Here is an 8,869-nt window from a genome sequence, read left to right on the forward strand (position 1 = left end):
CACTGAGATCCATTAATTATTAAAATGTGCTTTCAGATGACATGTATACATTCAGTGTATCAAATAACTTAATAATCAGACAGATAACGACAGTGTGCCATATGAGACAACTGTACTTTCTAATCAGCTTTTTTTGATGTTATAAGAACCATACTAAAATGCATCCTATTCAAAAACCTTTAGTACTTCGTCAGGAACAGTATCCCATAATAGTGATTTACATTATAAACATGTGGGCTATAGTTATTATTTATCATATACTATCATATTAATCATTGTTTGGTACTGAGTATGCTCATAGCTGTTTAACTAGTGTGATTTGGTCTCTCTGAGTTTCAATTAGTAACTATGTGATTTGATAGGTCTCTTTAGTGTAGTTCATATATAACATTCACAACCAGAACTAATATTATTCATTGTGTTTTAATTAATAAGGGGAATTTTTTTACATGAACTTTTTACTCAGTTAATCTCCTGATTGGGAGCTTTGTAGAATATTAATTATTTACACTGTAACATGCATTGGTGTTATATTTTCGTTGTCTGATACTTATCAATTGTCTTCATATTCTTTACACATTGACTGTAACATGTTCAAATCAACAATAGTTTACAGAAACTCTCGGTGCTCTTCGACATCATGCCCATGGCCCAACAGACATGACCACTTTTCCCAACAGCATACTTTGCTAAAAGTTCAATTTTGCTATGTTTCAATATCTAGTTTCAAATAGTCATTATAGTCTGATATACAGGTATTGACTTTCAAGCCATAGCAGCAATAAACTTCAATTTTTTTGTATAAAATCTAATTAATGTGCTCTCTCACAAATTTAAAGTGTTCTCTAATTGTTTAATTGCTTGATCTGCTACATTACCAGCTCAAATTCATTATTAAAATTTACTTATCTTACAGGTGTCTCAAATGCTGAGATTTATGTATGACCGGAAGTGCTGCAACTGTTACATCTTAGGAGCAGGCCCATAAAAAACACTTCAATACTATGCCAGCATGGGTGCTAGGAAGTGAACAAGAAAAATCATCAGTGGTAATTCTGCTGCCTGAAGGCTCAGCAGATAATGAACACATTTTCTGATGTTCAGATGGACAATGAAATTTATTCTTTCAAACATTGTGTCAGTAGGATATAAATATCAAGAACAACAGAAATTTACAGTACCTTAAACAAATAATAAGTTGCCATTGAGCAGCTATATGTAATAGGAATAATGCACAGAATAACAGAAATCTAATTCAAACTCCATATAATACATCATAGACTTCTGTTGTCAAACCTCATCACAGCTCTTCCAATCCACTTGATTGAGCTTTTGTTTCTGATTGGTTGGAAAGAATGAACTGACAACACTGAGAAATTACGTATCTAGTCTGACTGTAACTATTTTTGCATGCGGTCATCACTGTTTTCCTTCCTAGTTATTTATGAATTTCATGTACAAGGCATAGATTACAAGTGTGAATAACTTTTACACACATAAAAGTGAATGAGTGAAAGATGCAGTCAAAATATTTTGTACGTATGTAGAGTTGACTTCAATTCATTTTTAGCTGTGTTTCTCTGTCACTCTAATAACCCAGCATTTTCTTCGTTATTCATCCAGTGTCAGCAGTTGCTCCATTTCTGTTGACCTTGTTATCAGTTACATGTGCATATTTCTAATATACCTTTCATGTAAGATAAGCAATTTTGAATGAATGATCATGTGATACTGGGCAATAATCTAAGGAAGTGAACTAAGAGTTGCCCTCATGTACCTTATCGAAGTTCTTATAGCACTTGTCCTAAATTAGAAATCTTCATTGGTAATACCAGTTAATTCTCTTCTTTATGCTGGATAATAATTTTTATAAACAGATTCTTTTTCATTCTCATTATTTATTAAACAAGTAAGAGTTTGTACTATCAATGTCTATAAACATGAAAAAAACAGATATTGTTACCAGTGGTTGCTGCAGTACACCATCATGGATTGGAAAAAGCTTATAAACGTTGTTTTACCATACCACTCAGTTTGTAAATTGTAATGCATCTGGCTGTACCTTCTATTTTTATTTCTCTAAAAAGTTTTCTACATATTAAGTAAAGTTTCTCACTTTGCCATCACAACTTGCATCACCTAATTAGTGTTGTTATTAATGAGGATTTCTGACTTTCTGTCTTAATAATTTATTACAGGTACCTCTATAATTTTAATTCCATTCTCTTTGAGGAAAAATATGTTTGCACATACTTGATCCTGCCTTATCTGATACATTTACCAAAGCATGCTTTGCTGTAAAACTGAGCAAGTATGACTTTTGTGTGAGTGCAGGTTGTGCCTAGTTGTAGTGGACAATAAGGCAAATTTCCTGATATTTACAAGTAGTATTCATCACTTATAGTCTCCAAATTATGACATTGATGTTGATCTGTTCTGATGGAAGCATATACTTTTTTTCTGTGACACTTAAAAGAAGCTTCTAAGAGAACTTCAATGACACCATGTATGGGACTTGATCAAATATTATCAAAATAACAGCACTGCAAACCACTGTATCACCACCAGGAGAAGAGGTTCCATCAACATCTGCCCTGTTATACTGACTGTGAGCAAACACAAAACTCACATATGGTTCTTGTGTTTACCTGAGTAAATAAAGCTCACCAGTCTGTGTTCTGCTGTTGTAACAATCAGACAACTTGCTTGTAAATCTATTGAGACATTCACATTGTGCATTGAGCATTGTTTATGATGAATGTTGTGAAACTGCTAGAGATGTGGTGCAGTTGTACACTGAAGAGTCTCCAGATTGTGCCAAGCAGTCAGACTCTGTCTTTGTAAATGTTATAAATAAAGTTCCAGAAACTTGAAGTGTGGAGAATAAAATACGCCAATGGAAAAGAAGAGCAACTGATGAAAGATATTAAACTAACATTTTAAAGGATAACACACTATGTAAATGTCACTAACTTGTAGTTTGGAAGTATGAGAGGTATCAATCAAATGAGAGTTCTGCAAACACTTCATTCTGTCATATTTCATCTTCTTCAAATTTCACCACATCTACAGCTTCATGGCAGTCAGTATCTAAATTTGATTACAGACCTCTGAATGTCATATACAAAAAGTGCAAAGTGAGGTGGCATATCTAAGCAAAACTTTGTTTAATGAAGAAGCATCATTTACCAACCATACACAAGTCTGCCTTCACAATATGCACTAATCATCTGACTCAATGAATGCTCTGGTCTTTCAATATTTGGTGCATGTTTTCCAAAACCCACAACACTAGTCTCTGTGTTGTTGATGGAATTCTAAATACATTCAAGTAATGTGTGTTCCTAAGATATACTGCTGCTGCATTTATTGGGAGACACCCCACTGAACATAAGGCAGTCAGTGTGGTACCAACATGATGGATATCCCTCTCATTCCACACATATGTTGACAGGCCCTCTTTAAGTGGACATTTGGAGACCATTGGAGCACTTGTTCAGGAAATGCAAAATGGCCTACGGACTCACCTAACTTAACACTTCTACACCTTTATCTGTGGTGAGATTTAAGACAAGAAGTCTATTACGAAATGCTGATGACTCCCAAAGAAATGAAATGCCTTTCAACATATTGAGTCTAGATGAAATTCGATGTGCAGTGCTGTTTCGCCAGAATCACTTTATAGTGTGCAGCAATGCTCAAGGTCAAAATTTTGAGCACATGGTATGGTAGCCATGATAATACACATAAAAACCATACACTGAGTTCTGTCCTTGCTTACATTTGGTGTAATAGGGCAGAAACTCATGGAACCTCTTCCCCTGATGGTGAGAAAGGTCCATGGTGCTGTTACCTTGATACTGCTTGATCATGTCCATGGAACCTCTTCCCCTGATGGTGAGACAGGCCCATGGTGCTGTTACCTTGATGGCCAGCCACTGTGGCTGAGTGGTTCTAGGCACTTCAGTCTGGAACTGTGCAACTGGTAGGGTCACAGGTTCGAATCCTGCCTTGGGCATGGATGTGTGTGATGTCCTTTGGTTAGTTAGGTTAAATTAGTTCAAAGTTCTAGATGATTGATGACCTCAGATGTTAAGTTCCATAGTATACAAAGTCATTTGTTATCTTGATACTGTTTGATCATGTCCCATGCATGTTATGTCAATAAAAATTGCTTGTGAATATTGGGAAATACACTGTATTGCCTGCTATAACTTGAAAAAAAAGTAGCATCTCAATATATTTATTCATTCTGGACATATTTGTGGTGGCCTGCCTTAGCTGCCTCAATCTAGAGTAAGTTCTGTTGTAGATGGTGTATAATTGCCTTAATCCAATCCATAGATAATGAATCTCAGTTGTGTGGATGAATCATATATGTTACTGTTGTGCTGATAATGTAGTTGTGTGTTACACAGGAATAACAAGAAACATGTAAATCCGATACATGTATGTTATTTTTATGATAAACAAGATTCACTAACATATTTATTAGTGGTGCTCTATACCACTCATATATAGTTTCATTCTACAACACAAATCTCACAGCTTGTTTGTCTGTTTTTAACTTTCTACCAATTTTTCTTGGTAGAAATACATGTATAAAGAACACAAAATATATATACCTTTGTTATTTTTATGTTAAATAGCAGCAACATAAGATTACTTTTTGGAATTTGAAAGAAAATATATACCTCTAAGAAAATCCTGTATTTTTGTCACTAATAATACTTTTTGTTTCCAGCTACTTATGTATTTTATGAATAATAAACAAATAAATAAGTATTTTTATTGTTTTTGCTTTTACTTCATAATTCAATTAGTAGCTGGGATATGGAACAAGTCATGATATATATTCCCAAACGATACAATGTGCTTCATTTAGTGTGTGGCCATTAATGTCTACTTATGGCACAAGCAGATCATTATCGTTCATTTCAAATTGTGTTTGTGAGACTGATACCTAAACCGTTAGCTGTGAACAACTTGTAGGACACTTCCTGTCAATCTCATTTTTGAGACTCTTGTATTACCCTTCACCTGCTTCATTAACTGCATTTTATATTTCTCCTTTCAACAGTTAAATTAAAAATCACCTGTCTTATCAAAGGATTTCTCCTTAGCCTTGCTTTTTTTATCTATTTGATTCCTCTATTACCTTCACTATTTCATGTCTGAAAGCTACCCATTTCTCTTCTACAGGATTCCTTTCCCCTGTTCTTGTCAATTGTTGCCCAAGCTCCTTCTGATACTCTCAGCAACCTCTGGTTCTTTCAACTTATCTGGGTCCAATCTCCTTAATTTCCTATCTTTTTTGCAATTTTTTCAGTTTTCAACTACAGTTCACAACCAATAAATCGAGGTCAGAGTCCACACCTCCACCAGGAAATGACTGAAGGTTTAACATCTCATTCGAAAATCTCTGTCCTACCATTATATAAGCAATCTGAAAACTTCCAGTATCACCAGGACTCTTCTGCATTTACAACCTTCATTCATGGTTCTTAAACCAGGTGTTAGTGATAATTAAATTGTACTCTGTGCAAAATTCTACCAGGTGACTTCCTCTTTCATTCCTTTCCCCCTGTCCATATTCACCAACAAATTTTCCTACTATTGAATTCCAGTCACAAATCACTACTAAATTTTCATCTCCCTTAACTATCTGACTAACTTCTTTTATGTCATCATACATTTCTTCAATCTCTTCATCATCTGCAGATCTAGCTGAAATATAAACTTGTACCACTGTGCTGGGTGGGAGCTTTCTGTCTGTCTTGGCTACAATAATGTGTTCACAAAGCTGTACATAGTACAAGGGTTGCCCAGAAAGCAAAGCACCATATTTTTTTCTTCAACAATGCTTTATTGAACATAATGAGAATTACACACACAAAAGAATGGTGTTTTATCTACACACCTTATTTTTCCATGTAATCTCCATCCCGTTCTATTGCCTTCCTCCAGTGTGAAGCAAGGGCATGTATACGCTGTCAGAACCAATCCTTGTCCTGGTGGCAGAGCCATTGCTTCACTGTATGAATCACCTCCACATTGTACTCAAAATGTCTTCCACGAATACCATCCTTCAATGGCTGAAAAGAAGTGGAAGTTTGAGGAGCTAGGTCAAGGTTGTCTGGTATGACTGCCGTGGATGGTCTCCCCGACCACCGTAAATTGTGGAGCTCTGCCAAACTGCCTGCTGATGACCTCACCCTCCATACCCTGCAAGGAATTGTACATCTGTTGACAGCATATTCTCCATAGATTTTGCACAAGTGTTTGTGAATATTCCGCACAGTTTCTTTCTCTGCAGTGACAAATTCAATGGCAGCACATTGCTTGTAATGTGCTTCACCTACAGACACAATTTTGAAACTGTCCTGCAGCTAAGCTTTCTGTCAAAAGTGAAAGAAACTTTTTGCGCACACTCAGGAGACTTCACATAATACATACGTAACAATTTTGCATTTGTAGCATTATTTTCCGCTAAGGAAAAAAAATTGGTGCGTTAGTTTCTGGGCAACCTTCATAGCTTACCCGCTGAGCCATGCATGGCTCGTGTTCATGCCATTTATTGTTTATCATCTTTTATTACTGTACTGCAGCCTCGTTTTCTTGTTCCATTTACTGGTGTTACTACCTGATGGAGGGAGAGTGGAGCGGGACAACCGTCAGTTGGTTATTCCACTGGTCGCCTCATCAGCCAATGTATATTTCATCCTTTCACCATTTCCGGGGCTGGGAAGTTGGTTGGTTGGCATGAAGCAGTGCGCCAATCTCCATGGAGCATAGTCTGGTTATGGCCGCTGGCAGCGTGTAAGTGTGGTCGTAGTGTGTGGTGATGTTCCCATTGCTATGAGGTCTCTGGCTCACCAATCCTGGACATGAAAGTTTAGTTTTGACTTAATCTACCAGCAAGTCTGACTATTGACATTGTGTCATTTGTCAGCTGTTGAGACATTCCTGCGAGCAACAACTTGGCAAATTTTAGCTACCCTCCAGTGAAGTTTAACTGTACTTGGTTATTTTGAATTTAAGTGCACCAGCAGAATCTTTCCTTTGTGGCCGTTATTGTTCCAGTTACCTGCCCTGGCCAGTGGCGTAAATTCAGGCATCATAGTTTCCTCATCGTGTTGTCGTTGTCCAGCACAGTCTCTAGTTTGACAGCTCAATGTGTAATTGGTTGTGGGTGCCAATAGTTCTTACATTGTTCCATTGAACTCCCTGTTGTGTGCTGGTCACGTGAAGTGGAAGTTATCTTGTCAGTGGGTCTGTTGACTGTCTGTCGATTGGGTTGTCGTTGGATCAAGAATGGTTGGGCCGACTGCCTGTCTCACCTAACCAAGGGTTAGTGTTTGAATTCCAGGCTGATCCTTGGAAACTTCTGATTGCAGTTGGGTGTACTGCCTTTTCTTATTTGTTCTTGTTGTTTGTATTTGTATGTTTTCTAGCAGATTTTTAAATTAAGGTTGTTTTGCCCTTAAGGCGTAAGATTGTTTGAGCCTTCAGCCTAATTAAAGAACTGTTTTAAGATAAGGCCTTTCAGCCTTTTAAAAATTTATTTTGGTTGAGTCTTAAGTGATGGGCCTTCAGCTGATTTTTAAATTAAAGTTGTTTTACTCTTAAGGTGTCAGATTGTTTGGGCCTTCAGCCTAATTGAAAGAACTGATTTCAGATAAGGCCTCCTGCCTTTTACATTTTTGATTTTGGTTTGAGTCTTAAGTTATTGCCTTTTAGCCAATTTTAAATTAAAGTGGTCTTGCCCTTAAAACATGACATTGTATGTCACATTCAGCCAGTAATTAAGTTCCAAAATTAATGAAGTGTTCTTTTTAATTTCCTTGGCTCTTGTAATGTTTGGTAAAGTAAATAAAGTTGTATGTTTAAGTGTAACTGACAACAGCTTATTTTGGCCCCTTTCTCCAATTTAAACCACCTGTCCTGTCCTGTAGGTATAGCAGGGTGTCTCACCCGAATTCCTATTTTCTTATTATTTATTAAACCTACCCCTGCATTACCCCCTACTTAATATTGTGTTTATAACCCTGTATTCACCTGACCAGAAGTCCTATACCACCTGCAATTGAACTTCACTAATTCCTACAATATTTAACTGGAACCTATCCATTTCCCTTACCCCTTCTCAAATTTTATAACGTACCTGCGTGACCAAGAGATCTAACATTCTACATTTCAATCTGTAGAACACAAGTTTTGTTTCACCTGATGATGACATTCTTCTGTATAGTCACCTCCCAGAGGTCTGAATGGGGGACTATTTTACCTCTGGAATATTTTACCCAAGAGGATGCTATCAATATTTAACCATACAGCAGAGTTGCATGTCCTTGGGAAAAATCACAGCTGCAGTTTCGCCTCACTTTCAGCGGTTTGCACTAACAGTGCAGCAAGGCCATTTAGGTTGATGTTACAAGGCCAGATCAGTAAATGATCCAGACTGTTGGTAATGGAACTACTGAACAGGCTGCTGCCTCGCTTCAGGAACCATACATATTTCTGGCATCTCAACAGACATCCCTCCATCCCTCTATTGTGACTGCACATATGGTACAGCTATCTGTATTGCTGAGGCACACAAACCTCTCCACCAATAGCAAGGTCCATAATTCATGGGAGGAGCAATTTCAGTACAAAATGTTAATTTACTGTTTCTAATGTTGAAGCTGGTGAACTTGACAATATGTTACTATGGGGGAAGAAGCTATGTTAGGTAGTAATAGTGAGAGATGTGAAGGGGTGTCTTAGACAATTACAGTGAGATTAGTGAGGAAGATGTGACTCAGTAGTACTGAGAAAAATAAAGATGGTGACGAAGATACTGAAGAGAGGATAGGAAGTCAGATTG

General features: G+C 37.0%; 1 long non-coding RNA gene across 1 annotated transcript in view; it reads left to right on the forward strand.

Moving 5' to 3' along the window:
* The window catches only part of LOC126335238 (uncharacterized), a 29,779-nt gene extending 28,625 nt beyond the window's left edge, over nucleotides 1-1,154 (forward strand). The window contains exon 3 of the long non-coding RNA XR_007564832.1: nucleotides 917-1,154. This is a non-coding gene — a long non-coding RNA (uncharacterized LOC126335238). The remainder of the gene's footprint in view (nucleotides 1-916) is intronic.
* The last annotated feature ends 7,715 nt before the right edge of the window (nucleotides 1,155-8,869 follow it).

The sequence above is a fragment of the Schistocerca gregaria genome, chromosome 2 (genome assembly GCF_023897955.1).
Source record: "Schistocerca gregaria isolate iqSchGreg1 chromosome 2, iqSchGreg1.2, whole genome shotgun sequence".
Lineage (NCBI taxonomy): Eukaryota > Metazoa > Arthropoda > Insecta > Orthoptera > Acrididae > Schistocerca > Schistocerca gregaria.